This window comes from Nannobrachium achirus, assembly GCF_963921795.1.
Source record: "Nannobrachium achirus genome assembly, chromosome: 7".
NCBI lineage: Eukaryota > Metazoa > Chordata > Actinopteri > Myctophiformes > Myctophidae > Nannobrachium > Nannobrachium achirus.
In genome coordinates, this window is record NC_137816.1 from 53,005,599 (window position 1) to 53,028,655 (window position 23,057).

At 41.4% G+C, this 23,057-nt stretch overlaps 1 protein-coding gene across 1 annotated transcript in view; it reads right to left on the reverse strand.

Annotated features, from left to right (window-relative positions):
• Positions 1-23,057, reverse strand: part of gpc6a (glypican 6a) — a gene marked incomplete at both ends in the record, with an annotated part of 199,632 nt that overhangs the window by 118,700 nt on the left and 57,875 nt on the right. The gene's annotated exons all lie outside the window — the stretch shown is intronic.

The window sequence follows — 23,057 nt, forward strand, 5'->3', positions numbered from 1 at the left end:
TTCTCCTTTGTGTGTGTGTGTGTGTGTGTGTGTGAGTGTGTGTCTGTGAGTTATACTGTACTGCAGTGACGTCATTATGTGTGCGTCACGCGTCTCTGACGCATTCACGTTGCCTAGAGACGCATTCACGTCAGTGTCCTTGGGTCCCACGGACGCATGGAGTCCACGTTAAAATAATTTACCACGTTGCGAAAAAAAAATATTTTAAAAAGTCCACAGACGCCACCATTGTTCATGGGTGAAGGCCATAGAGTTATAATAAGAAGGTGAAGGCATGCTACTTTACCCTACGTTAACACAAATGAAATCCGCGTAGAAAGTCTTAAAACAGACGATAAAACTAACGACAGTCTGTGTTTTGAATCCACAACGCCATTTTGTGCGCCACTGAATGGTCACAGAATTCAATGGGTGCCTGAGTTTTAGCGTAGCACTGGGCCGCTCTCTGACCATAGTGGCACAGCGTGTTAGGTGATACATCAAAAAGGGTTCCCCCACAGGACGTGTATGGCAGGGCTTGGCGCAGAAACGTGACGTCACGTCTCTACACAGGGACCCGCCTCCTTTCCCCTCCATTCAATAACAACTGGATATACAGTACACGCGCTATTGTTTATAGATGTGATGGTGGACATTGGACAACGTGTTAGAAGCCACACAGGTCTTCATTGCGTCTTTACAACAATAGCGACGATTAACGTTGTGATGAACATGGTCAAATAACCTTTATTGGCTCAACTACAACACGGAGGAAGCAAGCTAGCCTAGCATGTATGCTATCTGAGACAGTATGTATGTAGCCTAGGCTGCCTAACTGTTTGATTGATTATAGTGTTTTCGTGGCGGCGCCGTCCCTTTGGTGGTCCGCCGGGGCAGCGGACTACCGCGGCCGCCTGTGCCTTGCCCTCCCGCATCCATAGAGGGGCGGTACGTCCCTCTAGGATCAACCGTTCAAAACAAAAGTAGCCGATCTACAAGCAACCCAATCCACTGTTTTTGACCCAGTCCACTGGTTTTCTGTACAGCAGAGCAAACACAAGCACGCCAGAGAGCATTTCCCCCATTCCATAGAAGCAGTAACAGTACAAACAGGAGACATCATCTCACTGAGAAGATCCATATATTATCGATGTATATAAAATAACAGGTGGCTGTTCATTATGAAGACTCGGTAAAAGCTTCTATCTGCGCCCCCAAGTGGTCAACATCCGATATTACAGGTTCGGTATAAAAGTCAAAACACATGACTATTTGGAAGTATTAAAATTGTAAGATTTGGAATTGTGGTTCATTTCTTTCAGACACATTTCTACGTAACATGAACATAACCATATAATAACCAATTCAAGTTAAATGCTGCACTTTGTCAAAAATGACATGCCGCGTAGAATTTTTGTGGGACCCATAAAATATCCCTGGGACTCATCCGAAAGACCCTTCGTGGGTCCCGGGGACTCATTACATTAAAAACCTATTAACATCACTGGTACTGTAGGTGCTTCTTGGTCTACCTACGTTCTTTTACTTAGATTACTATTTCTATGCATTTGATGTTGATGTATTACCTTGCTTATTGTATATAGCTCTGAAAGCGTCTGCTAAATGCCTAAAGTGTAAGTGTGAGTGTGTCAGGGTTGCCATGTCTGCTTATTTAAGCAACGTGTGTGTGTGTGTGTGTGTGTGTGTGTGTGTGTGTGTGTGTGTGTGTGTGTGTGTGTGTGTGTGTGTGTGCGTGCGTGTGCGTGTGCTTGCATGCGTGTGTGTGTGTGTGTGTGTTGGGTTGCCATGTCTGCTTATTATAAGCAACTTTGGTCTTATTTTTCTGTAAAGTTGCTTGTAAATATTGGTAGTTGCTGGATGCTTTTTTTGGTCTCTTATGGTGTCATATTTGTTGAATTTGTATTGACAATAAATCTATGGTGTTTAGATCCATAGTAAAATAAACACAGTGAAGGTGCGTGCGTGCATGTGTGTGTGTGTGTGTGTGTGTGTGTGTGTGTGTGTGTGTGTGTGTGCACACTCGTGCGGGGAGGGGGCACTTCAAGTTGAGGTCGCCCTGGGAAACCTCACATGGTTAATCTGGCCCTGGCCAGTGTAATGTTCTGAGAACTGGAGAGATGTGATCCACTTTCTTGATAGGTTATTAGTAAGGACTCGAGCAGCATTCTTCTGAATCAACTGCAGCTGTATGATCACATTTATTTAGGGAGACCTGTAAAGACGATGTTACAGTAGTCAAGTCTACTAAAAACAAATGCATGGACACGTTTTTCAAAATCCTGCTGAGACATACTTTAGGTCCTATAATCCATAATCTTAAAGTGATACCATTTTGGATATGACTGGCAGCATTGAGGAGCTTGCTTACAGAAGGTGCTGCAGGCTACTACTCATTCAGTGTCTTTACTGGAAGTAATAGATTTGCTGCCTGTTAATATATTTATAAAAAAACTGATCTACTGGCAGTGAGGTCAGTGGCTGTGTAGACACTGGCAGTTATGAAAGCCAGATCCTTCAATAATCCTTGATGATAACAAAATCATTTTGGAATAGAATTGTAATACCAGTATTGCCTGTAATGACAGAATCCAGCTGTCTTGTCCACACATTTGTTGCTGGTGGAAAAAAGTAGGCAGGGTAGCAGAAAGGTCTAGTGTTGGTAGGAAAGTGTAGAGACCAGGATTACTGCATGTTTTTTGTGAGGGTACCAACCCTAGGAAACACGGGGAGGACATGCAAATTCCACACAGAAAAGCCCTTTGGTATGGGCACTACTTTATTATAAAGTTAAAACTTTATGGATATTCTTTTTATTTATAAAACAACTTCCATTGACAGCATATCTATTAACTTTGGCATGCATGCGTCTCTCTCCCTGTCTCCAACACTTTTAAGTAAAGAAGATACCGGTGGGAGAGAGGAGGTGACATGCAGAAAAGGGCCTTGGGTCGGATTCTAAACGGAGTAAACTTTGGGAAGGACCATGGCCCTATTTTTGTGGTATGCACTCTAAAGCCGTTTGCACACAGGCGCGTTTATCCGCACGGATAAAACGGACAATTAATTTTTTTTTAAAGAAAACAATGATTCTCTACGACCTCATGCACACCGGATCCAAATTAGCTGTGCGACGAGTGGCTGCGGCTGTGCGTTTTTTTCTCAATCGAACCCAGTTCAATTTGTGCGTCTTGTCGCATGCGGGGAAAAACTCATCACTCCTTTTATGACTCCTTTTGGGATCCACAGCGCCGATTCCGCACATCATTGCACACCAAATCCAATGCGTTTTATTCATGCAGCATGAATCCATGCAGTCCTGTGTGCAAAGGGCTTTACTCTGTGATCAGGGGTGAAGCGGAGAGGGAGTGTGAGTGAGCAGCTCCAATCCTATCCTAAAAACTGGATTGTGGTCGCATGGATTCCGTTTGATTTCCTATTTGACGCCTTGGTGTCACCTAGCAAAAAAAGTCTACATGCAGTGTATGTGGCCAGAGTGATGTCACCCTGACAATAAACCAACAACCAATAAAACAGCATTTATCTCCATTAACTTAGTCATCGAAACATATTGGATAAAAAAAAAAAAAAAAAAAATCCACTAAGTGGACTGCTTCTAGCTTCATTCTGATTTCAGGCTATACAGAACATGTTCAGTTGACCCTCCCTTCGGGCTTTGGGATCTAAACTCTAAACTCTCCTAGAGATGGGATCCAAAAGTCACAGCAAGCACAACATTTATATGCTCATATTTCAATTCTTTTAAATTTAGATTTACTAATCTTGATTTTTGCATCCCATCTTCTGGAGGGTTTAGAGTTTAGATCTTAGTCAGGACATTAGTAACTAATGTCGACAACAGCAGCAGCAGGCAGCTGCGGCAGGCATCACCGCCCTACGGTGGTTAGGGTTAGGGTTAGGTTTAGGCATAGTTTTACTGAGGTTAGGGTTAGAGTTAGGTTTAGGCATAGTTTTACTGAGGTTAGGGTTAGAGTTAGGTTTAGGCATAGTTTTACTGAGGTTAGGGTTAGAGTTAAGGTTAGGTACCGTCGGGCATCATATTCAAGGTGAGCTGTCGCAATAATATCTTCAGACTGCATGTGCATAATGTTGTAGGGTTATGTTGTACATAATGCTTCCCCCACTTCTAATTGAATATCTAGTTTAAAAACTGTTTCAGTTGTAAATTTACATTAGGGTGAACGTTGTGCATACATTTTCTGTTGCATCATAATTAATTAATGTATTCATACAGACCACCTGTGTTCATATAGCTTACTGTCAAAAAGAAAATCCTTAATCCGGCACCAGCTGAATGTAACATTTGCATTGAAGATATATGATATAGAAGATACTGTATATGTGTAGTCTACTATAATGATCATTCCTAGAGAGTCACCAATGCAAATTCCTTCACATTTTCATATTGGCGAATGAACAGAACATAAGGGACGGGTTGTAGTTGGTTTCTATGGATCATTTCCCTTCAAAGCCCTGTCTGTCAAGATTTAACCTCTGGGAATTCTTGTCATATCTTAAAATGGAAAAATAATTGTCCTTGAGGAAATTAATTACCTTTGTGCACTGTTGCATTCTGGGTTAAGAGTGATTTACTGTTAATGGAAGCTGAGACACTGTCATCCCTTTCATTGTGGCTCATTTTTCAGGCTAATACGTAGGTTGAACTGCTGGGTCACTCCAGGTTCTGTAGCTCAGAGGCATAGTGTAGTTGTGCACATGAGAATTTCACATAGTACTTATAAGTCTTTGTGGTAAGTAAAATAACCTAGAATTGTGCTTGAACTTAGAACTGCTAATAGCACTACTGTATCTAGCAGTAAAGTATGACATACAGTAAATGGTTTGATTTGTACAACACATTTAACAAAGATATATACTGTAGGGACTGCTGTTTGCCTTTCAAATTGAGGATAAAATGAAGAAAGATCAGAGCTAGCTGTCAAGGTAATCACCCTGAACATATTGAAACGGAGTGATATGTTAAATGTATAAGTACTGTATAACATTCCAGTGCTGTTGTAGCCTACTGTATTATCCCCAATGCCCCTGGTTCAATCAAATTACTGTCTGCAAGTGGCTGGAACTAGCTATTTTTATAAGGAATGTTATGGTCACTTTGAGCTTGAAATTGGTGTGATAAGTTCATTGACACTGACTGAAACTACCGCATGTCTCCACAAGTGAAATTACACAACATAGGCTATAGATGATTTGAATAACAAAACTAATGGACAGTAAAATGCAAGGTAGAGATGGGTGACATACAACATACATGATAATACCATGTATATTTTCCAACATCTGCCAACATGTACCAGTCTGCCATCTTGTCTGCAGCCAGGTCCAACAGCAGGGACTTAAAGCAGTGGTTCTCAACCTATGGGTCGGGACCCCCAGAAACCTATGGGTCGGGACCCCCAGGGTCCCGACCAAACTATTGTGGGGGGTCCCCAGATGATTACCTTAATGTGCAACATTGTATACAGTAAACAAACCAACAAAGTTTAAGTGTATAGATAGAGCGTATATGCACATTTCTAAAGTGACAATTTAACGACTTTTTAATAACTCTAAAATGCCTTGGCCAAATTGTCAAATATTAGGGGCAGACATTATGAAAATAGCAGATCTACATGCTCACAAACCGTGTTATACAAAATGTTATGCCTCAACTCTTAGTCCTCGTAGGGTGGGGGGTCCCCAGTTAAAATATGATTATTTTGGGGGTCGCGGCCTAAAAAGGTTGAGAACCACTGACTTAAAGGACAACTTTGTTTTTTTACAACAAGGGTTCATATCTTAGATTGTAATTAGAGAAAAGAAAAGATGAGTGTTAAAATGTTTTCATTTACTGCTTTCTATCATTTTAGCGATTTTAATGATTTTGATTTCAGTAGCCTCGGAAACCCAGGCTTTTATTTTATGATTTCAGTGGTTGGGGGCATGCATACAAGTGGCTAAATATGTAGTCTTAGACACAATAAGCCCATTCCCAAGATGAGACTTATGGGGCAAGTAGTGTTACTGTAAATAGTATTAAAGAAATCACCGGCTTATTGTTTCTAAAAATACATATTTAGCTACTACTTAGCTACGATAGAAAGCAGTAAATGAAAGTTTTAACAATCATCTTTTCTTTTCTCTAATTACAATCTAAATTATGAACCCTTGTTGAAAAAAAACAAAGTTGTCCTTTAACATTGTTCTTCTAGTTCATATACAGTAGCTTAATGAAATCAACTCATCCAAGACACCACTCACTTAACACTGGGTGTGATTTCTGAAGACCATTAAGCGTTGACAATTCAAGCTATGTCGAACAAATACGATTGCACATGAGAGCAACAAATATTTTCTCAATTCTCCTATTGGTCTGCCCACAACAACTTCAAATTTCCACTGTACAAAGCCTTTGATAATTGTCACTTCTCTGCTGTGCCTGTGTTGCTTCTCTTGTTTCTTTGTGTATGGCAATGTGCTTCTGAATCTGAAAAAGTTGATTCTGATTCAGATTCAGTGTACAGTAGTCGTATGTAGAAATGTGCAATTCTGTTTTGAGAATGTAAAAATAGATTATTCTTTTGAAAGGTAGTACAGTAACAACAAAACTGTTGCAATGTCACTCGTCAATGTGAATGGGAGTCAGTGGCAGTCGGGACAAACCTTGCTCAAATATGTAGATACAGAATACATCTAACTATTAATGTACCGAATGTCAGTCTGTCATTTAATGAAGGTGCACTGCCTTTTGATTTATGGCTTTGTGGCTCTTGCGTGGTTACAAAGATTACCGTTATCATCATCACACGCAAACACACATGGAGTTCTCATTTCCCCAAGACAGTACTGGTGTGCATCAACCACAATTCACATTTAAGGCTTTATGAGACAACCTCAATCCTTCGTCATCTGATGTGTTCTTTATTGCACACTGGAATTGAGAATTCAATGCATCTGTCAGCATTTGATTTACACTAAAATATTACGATCTGTCATAGAGGTTTTTTTAATAATTAAAACTTGGAGGACATGCCACCAGGATTTATTATTGTGAATCCAGCTTACTATAACCTAACAACTTCTCAACAGCTAGGCAATCTGGAAATAAAGACAGTGAGGTGACAGAGCCCTGTGAAATGAACCACAGTTACTGTACTCTGTGGTTTGTGGAAACAGCACAGTGTGGAAACGTATTACTAATGTTATAATAGAGATAGAGACACTTCTAGGATTGTCTTCTGTTTTATATGCATTGCATTGGCCCTCCAAAAAGGATTCAATCATAGAAAATAATATATCCACAACTTTCCAACATCCCATCGTGCATTGCGCAGAAGTTGTACGGAGCTTCCGGCGCCGCAGCCGAGTGTGATCTACAAGCTCACAATGGTTGCATCTGCGACGCGACGTGAGCTTGTATGTCACTGTTAACCGGAAGTGTGGTGCAAAAAATTCTCCAGTAAATTCCCGCAGAAATGATATGACATTTATTGACATAACGTAGAAATAGGAAGAAACAGTATATACTATATGAGACAACCTCAAACCGTCCTCATCTAATACTATTCTTTATTGCACACTGAAATTCACTTCCACTTAGAAATGAAGCACATCAGGTAGATAAATAAATAAATAGAAAATACATTTTAAGTGTGCCTGCAGCTCTTTAATTACATCTCCCATAGTGGTTGCTACTGTTTACTCACTTACAGTAAGTACTTTTATTGAAATGAGTTACTTTTTCCTCACTTGAAATACATTAAAGTATTTATACTCAGTTTGGTTAGTTACTTTATGAACTGTACTTTTAATTACTTTTACTCGTTACTTTACTAGTTACTTTCATACAGTAGCAAATGTACAAATATAAAGTTTCTCACATTTTACTAAATGTTTTATGCATTCTACACATTTTTCATCTGTGGCAATGGATAAATGGTCCATTTGGTAACTGTACAACAATGTACAGTTGCAATGATCCAACAAAATCATGCGTGATGCATAAATATGAGATTATATGCTCTTATAAATACACAGCTTTTAAAATGCTTTGAAAACTTGCTCATGGTCTGTTTTGTAGACAGGCTATGCTGCTGGGTTTCATTTGCTTATAGGCTTACAGTATATTACTAAAATAGAATAAAATCTGGTTGTGTGTGCACGCGTGTGCGTGCGTTCTTGCTTACGGAATCACGAGATCAGACTATCATCAATAAGCTAATCCTATGAACCCATGACATGAGAATTGCCTAGATTGCAAAAATTGGCATTATTCATGGGAAAAGCTGTGTTTGTTGTTCTAAACGGCTGTGCCAGTGAGCAGTGTGTAATGGAATGGAAATGAATAAGGGCATTTTGATCAGTGCATCGGAAACGGATCACCCTTGTGTGACCTGCAAAAATATTTATTGTTTAACATTTTCTAATTTAAAAAGGTGGGTGATGGGTTGACAGACCTATGAGCACATCCGCGTCTAATGCTGAACAAAAGTGAATAAGCTGAGCTGATTATTACAAGACAATATAACTCTTCACCAAATTGGCAGAGCGCCATGACGCCTACGTAGTACACTCATTTTCAATGGAAGGAAAAGGGAAGATTTGATTGTGTATTTCAACACCGGCCCCTATGATGACAACCACACTGATACTATTTAACCTTAAATCTTTTCATTTTTCTTTTTAATATAGCACTTTGAGATTTGCTTCAAATATAAAGTGTGTTACAAAATGTATTCTTCTAATATTATCGTTATTATTACAATTAACCCAAGCCAGTGGTTCTCCATGTGGGGTCCAGGGACCCCCTGTGGTCCTTGGGGGGTTTAAAGGGGTCCCCCTTGATTGATAGGAACCAAATGGACCCTTAAGGGTCTGTAACTCTAAGGGTCCATTCGGTTCCATTTGTACATCAATGTGTTCTCATGTGTTCTCTATCTCTCTCTGATGTCTCATTCCTGAAACTGCTGTCACCTTTCAGATATAGTGGTCTACGTTCCATCCTGCATGCCACCGTTGTTCGGTTTAATGTACAATTGGCTGTCAACTTTACTGTAGCGCTTTTATCCTTGATGGGACTCACAAAACAACTATGGGCCAGTGAAAACCTGACACGTTTCAAACTGCAACCTTTGATTGACTGGTGATACAAATGTAAAATGTAATTGACACGCATGGCATTAACAATCAGACATTGCACATTACAGAGCAATTTGAATGACAGCAATCTGACAGAAAGATGGAGTGATGTAGGAAAATGAATGTGTATGACAGAGAGAGTGCATAAGGCACAAGGGAGGATTTACAACTGTTAACCACTAGCCTTAAATCCTAAATCCCTAAAATCTCTTTGCCATAAATAGCAGATCTATAACCTTACAGTGTGTCGCATTGTGATGCATTGTGAGCTTGTAGATCGCTGTCTTCGGCTAATGTTCCCCGCATAATAAGGATGGTAGAGTTCAAGTGGTTAATCAAAAAGTACCAAGTCATTTGAGAGGAGCAAATTAGCCTAAATTGAATTTGGCTCTAGCCATCATGTCAAATTAACAAATACCTGATAGCATGATTATAATGATTATGCTTTTGTTAATGGAATATCATTGAACAAAAAGAGAGCTAAAGAGCCTATTACAAGGATGCATGATAAAAATCAATTCTTAATAGCATGCGTTTCTCCACAATCTCCCTGACATCCTATCGAACTGAACGAGAGAAGATGTCCTTCTTATTTTGTTGTCATGCTGGCTTTCTTAATAGTCACTAGGAAATACCATGTCATTGGTACAGCTACTAACAGCTACTAACAGTACATTTTAGGTATACTGTATTCTCTTAACTTGCTCACATAATTGTAAACTCTACACATGGTACTAAACATTGGCAGTCTCATAAGTCAACTCATGCTCATGTACAGAGGGAAGGCATATCCTTAGTGTAATATTCCTCAGTGCAAAACGTTGCCACGTCCAGGTGGCATAGAGGTAAACTCAGCTTCTTGGCAGCGGTGGCTCTGGCTCAGCCAGACGCTCCAACAAACACAATTGTTAGTGTTCATGTGTGGGAAGCTGGCACGGGACTGGTGTCTTTGTTACTGTACTAGCGACTGATAAAAGGCCTAAATGTCGATCATTGTTATCTATTGCTTCAGTGTGCTGTGGTAGATCTGGTATAATAATCAATTTCATTTCATATGCATGTGATGAGCTCTGAAATTGATTCTGAGCTATTATAGCAACGATAGGAAGTTTATTTGAAAGTGTCGTGACTTAGAATATGTTTACCTGATGACTGTATGCATTGGTATTCAGTGAATTAAAAGGTGAATACCTGTAGTAAATTCAGCAACCTTACAAACAGCTGTTAGATTGAAGTACAATTCAATATATAATGACGTTTTCTGATTAATTGTATATAATGTACAGTATAATTATCCCTTATAATACCTTGTTAAGCAACACTGTACCTGCTACTGAAGAGTTGAGGTCTTTACACACCAGGGGCGAGTTTGTGAAGCGAATAATTTGCTTATTTTAAAAACCTCATAAAGTCAATGCAAGCTTCCACACAGGTCACACATTTCAACAGAGCGAAAAGGCGTCTGTTTATTTATTCGCTCTTGTGTCGAATTTTGCAAACATTCGCTGGCGAACTCCTCTCTCTCTCTCTCTCTGTATCAAAGGAAACTTACTCTACTCTCTCCCATTTAAAGAGAGAGAGAAAACATGGTCAAGGGACCATCCCTTTGAAGCCGAGGGGAACGGTGTTTCTCCTTTTCCGTGTCTTGTCTCGTCTCGTCTGTGTGGCTGCTTGCTACTGCCGTCAGTGGTGGAAAAAGTACTAGAATTTCTTACTAGTAAAAGTATGGTTTATGTATGTTTTATTAGTGGCCAAGCCACGAAGTGGCAAAGGCCACTCATTGATATTGTACTTCATCTTCTTCCGCCACTTTTTCTCTAGTGGCTTGACCGTGCAGTCGCTTTTTACGAAACTCGGCAGTATGGTAGAGGACTATGCCAAACTGCTAAAATACGAAGCTCGCAACAATTGCCCAAAGGGTGGCGCTGTAGGAAGCCTTTGAAAATGCAAACTTTGAACAGGTATAGCTCATGCTCTGCTTGAGATACAGCCATGAAACCTGTATACACTTATGCGTCTCCTCATGCCGAACAACTTTTATACTCTGACTTTTGACCTCTGACCTTTAGTTCTCCCACCATTTTCAATTATATGAAAAACAGTAAAAATGTATCTCCTCCTGGGATTTTCGCGTCACGTGCACAAAACCTTTTTACATGAACTTTCGACCAATACGGTCAGATCTGTTCAAGAACTCACCTATGTTGTGATGGCCAAGGATTACAATGATATCATGTGCAGCATCATAAACTGTCCAGGTGAATAGTATCGCAGTATTTTATGTCTGTTGCATACATGTTGGTAGAGGCCAATTTGTGCTTTTACCTACAGTATAACTCCACCGATTAGTGTAAAACATTGTATGTAGGCCTGGGGCGGTATCGACATTTTGTTACCGCGATTACCGTCTTCCCATTTACCGCCGGTACTGCGGTAATTACCGCACCCCCGTATCTATTAATTAAGGTTCGGCGATAAGCCAAAATATTGCAATCATCTTCCCAAAAGTCGCCTCTCCACAGCCTGACTGCCCGAGTTATACTTCTCTGTACAGCACAGCGGATCTGGCTTTGAAAGGAGCAGATCTACAAGCTCACAACACATCGCATCCGCGATGCGTTCTGAGCTTTTAGATCTGTACTGTCGGGTTACCATAGTAACGTAGGCTAGCTACTTGGGCTTTTCAGATACAAACAGCTGTGTGAACAAACCAGAAGAGGACGGGTAGTCAGATCGTGTACAGTGATTCTGTAAACTCACGTCACGTCTCAACTCTCAAATCGCAGTGATTGAGTGCTGCTATATACAGGTTTTAGTTACAAGACTTGACAGAAAAGGTTATAAAATCGCCGACGCGCCGCCGGACGGGGCACAACGTGCGACGCGGTGGAAAAAGTAAAATAGTTTCATTTTCGGTTTTAGTCCACGCGGCCCGCGCTCCGCCAGTAATCCGTATGAATAAAAAAAGATATGCCACAACACAAGATATGTATTAACATCCTTGTGTCAAGTGGATTACAGAGAAAGTTTATGCTGCTCCGCCATAGAGTTGTGCTCCGTACTCTCCTGCCCTGTGCACTGTGTTCAGGTCTGTGTCTGAGTGTGGCTTCCAAACATGTGGTACACGGCCCAGAGCAGAGCGGCATGGAGCGCATGCGGTCCTCGCTTCTCCCCCGTTTTAAAACTCGCTTGTTTTCCAATAAAAAATAGACATTTTTTTTGTCTTTTTACCGCGGTTAGCACACTGACACCGCGGTAGACCTCGGTATACCGCGGTACGGCGGTACGGCGGTTACCGCCTCCAACCCTAATTGTATGCACACTTCCCAGAGGCCAAGGAAAAACCTGTGCCCTGCATTTTTCACATCTGCCTTTTATAGCGCCACCAGAAGGCCGACTTACAGTATGTAAAACACATTCTTTGATATTACTCCTTCAGATTTTATCCGAAAATCACACAGTACACAGTATCTCTACAGTGATGTAATCATGACGGATTTGTCCAATATCATATTCTATCTAATTGGCTAACATTGAATTCCAAGGTTTGCAGGATTGCTCCTTTTTGAACAAAATGTCTCAAATCATGAACGCAGTCTGCTATGTGTGTGAAATTGTGCACACACATTCCCACTAGGCCAAGGAACAGATGCCAGCGGGTCAACCTTTGCAAAACACATTTTTGGAACAAAATGCCTCAAATCCCGCATGCAGCGTCTGATTGCCGTGAAAGGCCCAAAAACGCGTGGCACCCTTTTCACTTTGGCCTATTATAGAGCCACCAGGAGGCCAAAAAAACCTACCTGACCGGCCGAAGATCTGTTCTCGGAAGAACACGGCTTCTAGTTTTGCTTTTATTTCTTTTCCCACTTTTCTTGCTTTTCCTGCTTTCCCTTGCTGCTTTTTTGCTTTCCTGCTTTTTATGGCTTGGCCACTTTATCGCTGCTTGCAGCTATATTTATAATTTATATCTGCAAAGTGACTGGTAAATAATGTTTTAAAATAAATAGTTGAGTAAAAATACAATAGGATCCGAAATGTAGTGGAGTAGAAGGAAAAGTACTGGAAATTGGACATACTCAAGTACAAATACCTACAAGTACAGTACTCAAGTAAATGTACTTAGTTACTTTAAACCACTGGCTGCTGCTAACTGTGACTGCCTGGCTGCTGTTGGGGAACCCTTCAGACGGTGGCCTTTCTGCTGTGATGTGATGATGATGGGTTGTGTGATGCCAGCCCCAAACAATTCGCACCACAGATAACTTTATCCAATTTGGCGAATTTTATACACGCATATTCGCGTCGCGGTAGGTGTGTAGAGAAAAAAAGCATAAAAAATCACCGGCTGAATATTTCGCATTTTCGGGTCACTTATTCGCGTCGCTTCGCTAATTCGCTGGTGTGTAATGAATGACCTTTAGAATGATTCATAAAATAATATAAAGTTACTTTCAGACTTGGTCTATAGAGTATCAAAAGCCAAGCCAATGCCTCATTGTGCTGATAAAAGTCTCCTTTTCAAAGCTCTGTGTAACTTCTGAGATCTGGCATAGAGTTACGCAAGTCTAGAGAGACATTGGTGAGGAGGAAGGGGGGGGGGGGGGGCTACTAAATTAGCAAGGAACAGAAAACCAAAGCAATTTTCTCCCATGTACAATGGTTCCTTCCTCCCGTTGAATAGAAATGAGAAATTGGCGGCACACACCATTACAGTCCTGCTGCACCATGTCACAGAATAAGCAGTCTCGTAACAACCTGGCTCTTACAGTGCCGCTCTGCAGGAAAGCTCTCTTGCAGGGGTTTGTCAGACCAATCCATCAAGAAGAGCTTTGCCTGGGCCTGAGAGAGGATGCTGAGGTTCAAAGAAGGAACAGTGTGGTCTCTTATGTCACATGATGAGAAATCAACTCTTAAGCGTCTGCCACGACACTTGCATCAGAAACCTTTGATGTAAAGAAAAGTGATTTGAAAGTAAGACATTTTATACTGTATTAAAGCTATACTGTGTAAGTTGCTCAACTTGTGGTCAGTAGCTCTATAGCAATCTCGGTCGCGTCCGCGTCTTTCGGCCGTTTTTCGGTTCTCACACCCCCGCGTCTGCCTCCACCTCGCCGAGATCTATCTTTTGAGGGGTCCCTGGTTCCTGTGCGTTCAGCCATTCCGGAGATACACTACTTCACCATGCTTCACCGTGCACCCGAGTATAGAGACACATGGGAGACTACAAATATGGCCGCCCTAGCGACCCCACTCCAAGATGCGCTGTGATTGGCCGGCAGTGTATAACCCTCGCTGTGATTGGCCGGTAGTATGACGACGTCATTTTGCCGCGAAATTCTCCCCCCTTCACGGCTCATAGAAAACATATAAAGAGAAGGCTTTTGAAGCTGAAAATAACGGAGTGGGGGTTCTAAAACCTTAGCGATTTAACAGTCAGGACCATTTTAAGATTTGTTTTATAAAAAAAGTTACATGGTATAACTTTAAGTGCAGCACACCCGGCTTGGTCCATTGAACTCAATGGGCTTTTGGGGTTACAGAAAAAGAAAAAAATTGCTTGGCCTCTCCAATTATAGTATATATAATAATTAGCATACTCATGCAGAAATGCAGAGGCAAGAGTGTTAAGTTAACTCTGAGCCCTATTTTGAGGCAAGTACCAGGTGGACTGGCGTGAGGTGTGCAGCAAATGGGTGAATTAATCATGATTTTCTACGTCTGCATGTGTTTGGTGTTTTGGGAATTACCGTGCGCCCGTGTGCTGTATCTCTTGTATCCTTTGCAAATCAGCTCTGCACTGCAATTTCGGAGTGAACGAGGACCAGGATTTGCACCGTCTGCCTGCTTGATCCGGGTATACCAGTGTATAGCGAGGCAGTTCGTAGGCTGAACTCGTTCAGCAGATCCGGCACTTTTCTGCGATCGTGGTGAGATTTGAGCTCACGACTATTGCCCCTCACTGCGCTGCTAACGCATTGACCACTAAGTGGTCATAGAAAAACAGCGTGCTTATCTCTGTGACCTATGTGGAGATAATGTCACATAGCCAGACAGAGGTCTGCCTATGCAGGATTACTACAAGATAACAATCTTGCCATCAACACCACAGATGCACACCGCAAAGAGCATCGGTTCACTTACTTATAACGTAGCTGCTGCCTGCGTCGACTGTGAGGAGCAACTCTCACAGCTTGCTCTCCTCTTTATCGAAGCTGAAAATATTGATCAGGACAAAGTTGCTGATACATTTCTCAAGCTGACATCTAGAAGAAATACTATTTTGTCTAAACACTTACGGTTGTTGTATCAGCATTGTTTTCCTGTTGCATAATGATAATCAAGGTTTGTTTTTACTGTTGATGTCACTATGATGATATGAACATGTTTGAGCATTATGCTTGATTTCACTAGGCCATATCCTGGCATGACATGCTCCGCCCCTGCATCTGTCACAATGCCGCACCTGCCACACTATTCTCCTGTCTCCCCAAAAATAGGGCCCTGAGAGTGTAAATTGCTGTTCTCACCAAGCACTATAACAAATGAACATGATGTTTTAAAAATAGTTCTGACTGAATTGGATGGCGTATACGCCACAACTGTAACGACAGTGATAGTCGCTAATGATATCGCTTGGATCACTTTCAGAGTGATTTTATGAATGAAAGCTGCAATCTGTCTCATACTCACTCTCGGAAAAAGTTTATAATTGCATTATTAACGGAGGAGACGGTTATGAAGAGCTAACACTAGCTGGTAGACAAGCTGGCACTACCTCAGGTCAGCTACAACTAGTATCTAGTTGTACACTTTTGCTGTCACAATTATTACATAATCGTCTAATCGCAATTATTTGACATAATTGCAATTATTTTTCATAATCGTCATAATCGTTTCCATGTTGAAAAATGTTCATATATATTAAAAAAGGTAAAAAATAGTGGAAATAGCAGATATACAAGCTCACGGCTATATCAATGTTCTTTTTCAAGTATAACGTTGTAAAAAAGGTGTCAAGAATTTCTTTGTATATTTAGGTTACTTATCATATCTACCATGTGCAACTTCAAAGCCTAAAAGCCTAACAGAAATGTAATTGTCAACGACAAAAACACAATTAAATCGTTAATTGCAATTATTTGAGAGACAATCGCCATGTAAAATGTCATAATCGTGATAGCCCTACACTTGTATGGACACATTGGACAGTAATAGTATGTACATACAAGTGCACACACACATGCACGCACGCACGCACGCACTCACGCACGCACGCATGCACTGTACAGAGGAATTACAGTAGGAAATCCAATAGTTAAAATCACAGCAACAGTCGTGCTCATTATTAATGAAATCCAATGCCGCGCTGACATTCAGTTCCCGGATGTATGCATGAATAAATAACCTTTGTTTTAGTGCTCCTGTGTCATCCTAAGTCAATGTCACAAAGACGGTAATTCTCTGTGGACGGAGGGAATGGGGTTTGTCCAGCAGCACTTCACAGCGTGGCTGGTGGAAGCCTCCATCATCTGGGGCTGGGCTGTAAGTCTGTGTCATTTCCACTCTCGCTAGGATGGATGGCTCTGTGTGGCCTGGAAACTGTTAACTCTGTCCCACTGGTGACTTTCAAGGAGAGGCTGCAAAAGCAACTCTCTCCAAGAACCATGCCACCACGCTATAGGGTGTTGCTGCATGCTTGAAGTGCATTGCAGCAAGTTTATTCCTACTTGTTTAATTTATTACATTTTCTTTTGTGTGCGTGTGAGCGTGCGTGCATGCGTGAGTGTGTGTCAGATATTGAAACATATACAGAGGTATAATTCACTTTGCTGAGAATCCTAGCCCAAGGATATTAAGTTAGCTCAGGCCACAGCTGAGATTTGGCTCTCTATTGATACAGATGAAAAATGTGACCCCCCTTCCAAAGACAATCATCATGCTTCCTTTGCAGAGCTTTGTTGTTCCCAGGGGCGTCACACCACATTCTGGGCCCTGGGTACAAGGTTTCACTGCGGGCCCCCCATGAATGTTAACAATTGAAAAATAGCAGATATACTGTACAAGCTCATAGCGCGGTACCGAGTGCCACACTGCGATCTTGTATATCTGAATTTTTTTTTGAAAAATCATGTTTTCATGTCAGTTGTGCTAAAACTTTTTCATGTGAAGGACCCCCAAGATGATATGTATTTGGCCACGGACTCCCATCTCAAAATATTTAGTTTCAGGGACCCCCCAGAAGCAAAATTTGAGTTACAAATGTTCGCTTAAAAAAGACATATACTGTATTCAGATTTTCACACATTTTCACGACTTTTCAAAAATAGCAGATGTACAAGCTTGCAGTGCGGCACTCGGTGCCACGCTGTGAGCTTGTATATCTGCCATTTTTCAATAGCTAAAGTTACTAGGGCCCCTCCACCTTGGGCCCTAGTAACTCAGTCCCACTTCCCCCCCCCCCCCCCCCCTTGTGACGCCCCTGGTTGTTCCTTCCCACTTTTGATTGTGTGCATCACTCAGAGCCGACCGAATACGATGGCAGTAAGGTTGGCATCATTTCTAATGGATCGTTAATTGAGGATGTGAAGATAGCTAATGGCCAATATCATAATCTAGCATTCAAATAGCAGTGGGATACAGTTCTGGACTGGAATTGTAAGTGCTTCTGCATAATTATATCGGGCTCATTTGTAATCAACTTGAACAATTAAAAATGTGTATACTGTATATCGTCGTTGTCGGGTGGAAACCTTGTATGTCCAAAACCGTTCTTTTTGCATTTATCATTTTAAAAATGATTTAAACTAGTGAAAACAGCCGATCTACAAGCACACAACGCCTCGCGCCGCGAGGTGTTGTGTGCTTGTAGATCGGCTGTTTTCACTACTTTTGTGCAACGGCCTTGTGTGATGAAGCAGGGCTTTGCTTTCCGAGAAAATTTACAAATTTGAAACTTGGAGATACGAGGTTATCACCCGACAATGACGATATATATATATTATACACAGTAATGTGTTGTAAGACAAATAGATGCTATTTTTCAAAGGTCACAAGATTAAAAAAAATATATATATAACTGGGTTAATGAGCCTGATGCATTAGCAACAGGGTTAATGTGAATATTGCATTAGCAACAGAAGGCTATAGTATCATGCATACAAAATTACAGAATATATTGTGCACGGTAATTACATAATTACAAACCACAATACATGTAGGTTTGTGCACAACATGACTAAAATCTACTTCTTCTTACTCAGACATGCCTAGATTGTATAGTAGTTTAGCTGCTCACCAGGCTTTAGCCCGCCCCCCAGAAATGGAATCTCTCCCTGCAACCCCAGACTCTCTTCCCAAAACAAAGTGTGTGATAGAGGCTGGCACCGCCAGGCTAGTAGAGACCTAGCCCTGACTGTCATGTTCCCGGGTTTACATGGGTACATGGGTTCAGATTTCACAAACAAAGTGCTTAATAAAGTTTCACACCTGTCTAAATACTGTACGGCATTAATTACCTGTATCCTCCATATTCTTTAACTGTCCTACTGCCAGATGTTATTATTTATTTATTGGGGCTGGTGCCAGCAAAAAGCAGCTTACCTTTGCGATGTTATAGAAAATTATCTATTGGTTCTTTCTAAACTAATTCATTTTACAATGGACGGTCAAATGTGTACTTTGGCCATACTGGCGGCAGAGGGCAGCCTTATGCAAGAATTAATGTGAATTGGGCCGCTCCGGTTGCCATACATTCAGAGCAGATCCACAGAAAACAGCCAGGAAGTGATTTGGGACTCCATTATTGCTAACGTGCGGTGGATTTTTGAGAGCAGCATTACGGGAGATGTTTTTACTGTACACGGCGGCGCGACCCCCATCAGCTTACATCAGACGATGTAAAAAGAACGAGCTGTATTGGCAATGCGCCACCGTCAAAATTGGGGCGAACTGGAACGTCCGAAGCAGTAAAAGAGTTAATAAGAAGCCTTTTTATCTGATCATTTTCTGTTTGCCCATGTATTTTGAAAATAAGGAATAATATTGAGAGCAGAATACACCACTATGTAATGAATAAGTACACAACACGTAATGTATATAGCCAAATTTGCAAGCTTGTGTGATAGTTAATGGTGTGGTAAATGGCCAGTAGACACTTTAAATTGAGTGTTACTTTGCTCCAAGCAAATTAAATTAATATTTCAGATAAGGGAGGCATGGATTTTGTGGAATTCAAAAACTGAACTAGTAGAATGTTAGCCTTTGCCTGTTTGCTTTTCTACTGTTTGTAAGTCAACTGTCTGTGCAAAGAGTTGTAGAGAAATTGGGGACAGAGGCTTGTGTACTGCTTCGTCTTAGCTCTGATCTTGTGTAAACAAGGGATGCTACATTACGTGTGATAGTTTACAGCTCTGGACAGGGGTGTCACAAGGGGGGGGTGGGGGGGGGGGGGAGCGGGACTGAGTTACTAGGGCGGAGGGGCCCTAGTAACTTTAGAAATTTGAAAAATAGAGATATACAAGCTCACAGCGCGGCACCGAGTGCCACGCTGCGAGCTTGTAGATCTGCTATTTTTGAAAAGTCGTGAAAATATGTGCAAATCTTTGAATATATGTATTTTTTAAGCGAACATTTGTAACTCAAATTTTGCTTCTGTGGGGGTCCCTGGAAATAAATATTTTGAGATGGGGGTCTGTGGCCAAATACATATCATCTTCGGGGTCCTTGACATGAAAACGTTTGAACACCAGGCTGGCATGGAAACAGCAAATTTCTTGCACACATTTTCACAATTTTTCAAAAATAGCAGATCTACAGTACAAGCTCACAGCGCGGCACCGCTTGTATATCTGCTATCTTTCAATAGTTAACATTCATGGGGGCCCGCAGTGAATCCTTGTACCCAGGGCCCAGAATTTGGTGTGACGCCCCTGGCTCTGGATGTACTGTAGGGAGAAGAAAGTTGTGGCGGCTCTGAGCTCAACTAGGGCAGGATCAAAGGAGTCAGTCAACCAACGCTTAGCTCAACCCAGACTTTACTCAACCAACCACACCCGCTAATCTCTACTGTCCCACGGGAGAACACAAAGGCCAGATGCAAACCAAACACATTTTAATGAACATACTCTGTACTGTACAACTGTAACAAGAAAATAAGTCCTTCAATTACAATTGCTTCAATTACAACCCTGCAACTTGAAAACATGATATCAATCCAAATGGCTCAATCGCAATATACTTTGACTTTTATATCCCCATTATGATTATGATGATGATTATTATTATTAATCATAATCATGAATATTCCTGAAAGGAGTTTTATATAAATGGTTGCTATCCACGACTTTCCAACGCCCCATAGTGCATTGCGCAGACGCTGTACTGAGCTTCCGGCGCCGCAGCCGAGTGTGATTTACAAGCTCACAATGGTTGCATCTGCGACGCGACGTGAGCTTGTATGTCTGCTGTTAAACCGGAAGTGTGGTCCAAACAGGTCCAAATAATCTCCAGTAAACTCCCGCGGAAACAGGTGGATAGATTTTTCAGTAAAACAGATTTCAGTAGAAAAGACCTCTAAACTGTAGGTGCAGGGCGGCAGACCACTTATCCCAGAGATATATTCAAAACGTGCTTTTAAGCTAAGGGCCCTGACAGGTGCATGGACATATTTGAGACACATTTTACTCTAGGATAAAATGTACACTTTACTGAGTTATTGGCCACCTTTTATGGATCATCCACTGTTGTAATTAATCTTTTTTTAGCAGTTGTGTTCCACATAATTCAATCTATCTTCATCCCCCACTGCCCTTTCAAACAAAACACGCACGCACGCACGCACGCACGCACGCACGCACGCACGCACGCACGCACGCACACACACACACACACACACACACACACACACACACACACACACACACACACACACACACACACACACACACACACACACACACACACACACACATCCTGTATATTACAAGTCGGTACTTAATGTCACCTGTTGGCCCACAACAGAGAATGATTCCTGAATGAGTTATAAAACCAAACCATTGATATAATCTAACCAAATTATGCTTAATTTCTACTCTGTCGACCAAAAATAGCCGATAATACAAGCTCATGATGCGTTGCAATTGACAATTAAGTATAAGTCTGGCTACAGTAAGACTAGACTTCAGCTGTTGATTTTTGCTCTACATCTGTTGAGCTGGAATAAGATCAGGCTCTAAGTCTCAATGGGAAACTACAAAAAATACTGAGAGATGGGGAGAATAAATCCATGGGCGGTATGATGGCACATCTAGACAGGGGCGTCACAAGGGGGGGGTCCCTGGAACTAAATATTTTAACACATCTGGTGCCAACCCCGAGTTTCCCGAGTTTGTATTGATACCAACGCTGTGCCAACCCCGAGTTTCCCGAGTTTGGGCCGTTTTTGATTTTTTTTTTTTTTTTTTTTCAAAATTGTTTTTTTCAAAAAAAAAATTTGGACCTCCAGAAATGTATTAGGCATGATCGCGATCGCGAAATTGCATGTTTAACCCCCATACCAACCCATTCTTTCAAACATGGCAGCCATGTTTGTTTACATCTGAAGAAAACATAATGGCCCATAAATCATGAATGCCTGAACGGATTTCCAAGCGGATTCTTTTGTTTGAAAGCTGTGAACAGCATCTACACACGTGGTGCATCATCTAGGCATGGGCGTGCACTTTTTACACAATTGCACAATTACATGGAAGTCTATGGTAACCATGGCAACGCGAGACATTGAAGAGAAAAAATCATTGCAACATAAGTGTTAAGATGGGGGTCCGTGGCCAAATACGGTACATATCATTTTTGGGGTCCTTCACATGAAACAGTTTGAGCACCACTGACATAGAATTTTCAAAAAACCTTAGAAGGATTTAGAAGACATTTATAGAGTCAAAAATATTCAAAGACTTTTTTTCACGATTTTTCAAAAATAGCAGATCTACAAGCTCGCAGCTGTGAGCTTGTATATCTGGTATTTTTCAATAGCTAAAGCATAAAATAATTCCAGGCCCCTCCACCTTGGGCCCTAGTAACTCAGTCCCACTTCACCCCCCCCCCCCCCCCTTGTGACACCCCTGTCTAGATGTGCCATCATCACCTGGATTTATTCTCCCCATCTCTCAGTATTTTTCGTAGTTTCCCATTGAGACTTAGAGCCTGATCTTATTCCAGCTCAACAGATGTATTCATGTTTTGCGTAATAATGCGTTCCCAGTTCCCCCTATGAAGAACATTCATGGGGGGCCCGCAGTGAATCCTTGTACCCAGGGCCCAGAATTTGGTGCGACACCCCTGCATCCCCAGACATCCCAAATCTTAACACTATGGTGGAAAAAGTCACTCGCAGCTTCAGGATTATTCAATAATGCATCAAAACCCACACGCCTCCAGGGGATGAAGGCAGTAATCAGAAAGTAAGAGTTAGGGATTTCTTAATAGGGCCCCCTATAAATAACCGGGGACTGAAATGAGGCCGTGTAAAATTGATGAAGGATGGATTCAAACCAACCCCACAAGTTGGAGAGCGTTCAAAAGCCTGTGGGATGTTCAACCCGTTGGCGTGGGACTTGTGATCGTTCTGGGACTTTGATCATCGTACAATTATATCTCAGTTTAGCCTGATGCAGAGCTATAGGGCAGTTAATTGAAAATGTATTTCATAGACGATATTTAGAACCATTAACAACTGGCTCACGTAGGTTAATCGAATAATCGAGAAGCAGGTTTTTATTTTACAAACTAATATTGACAAATTGGCAATTGTTTGTGCAGTATATGTATGACGTGGGATAAAATGTTCTTAACCAATATCTGTGTGTGTGTGTGTGTGTGTGTGTGTGTGTGTGTGTGTG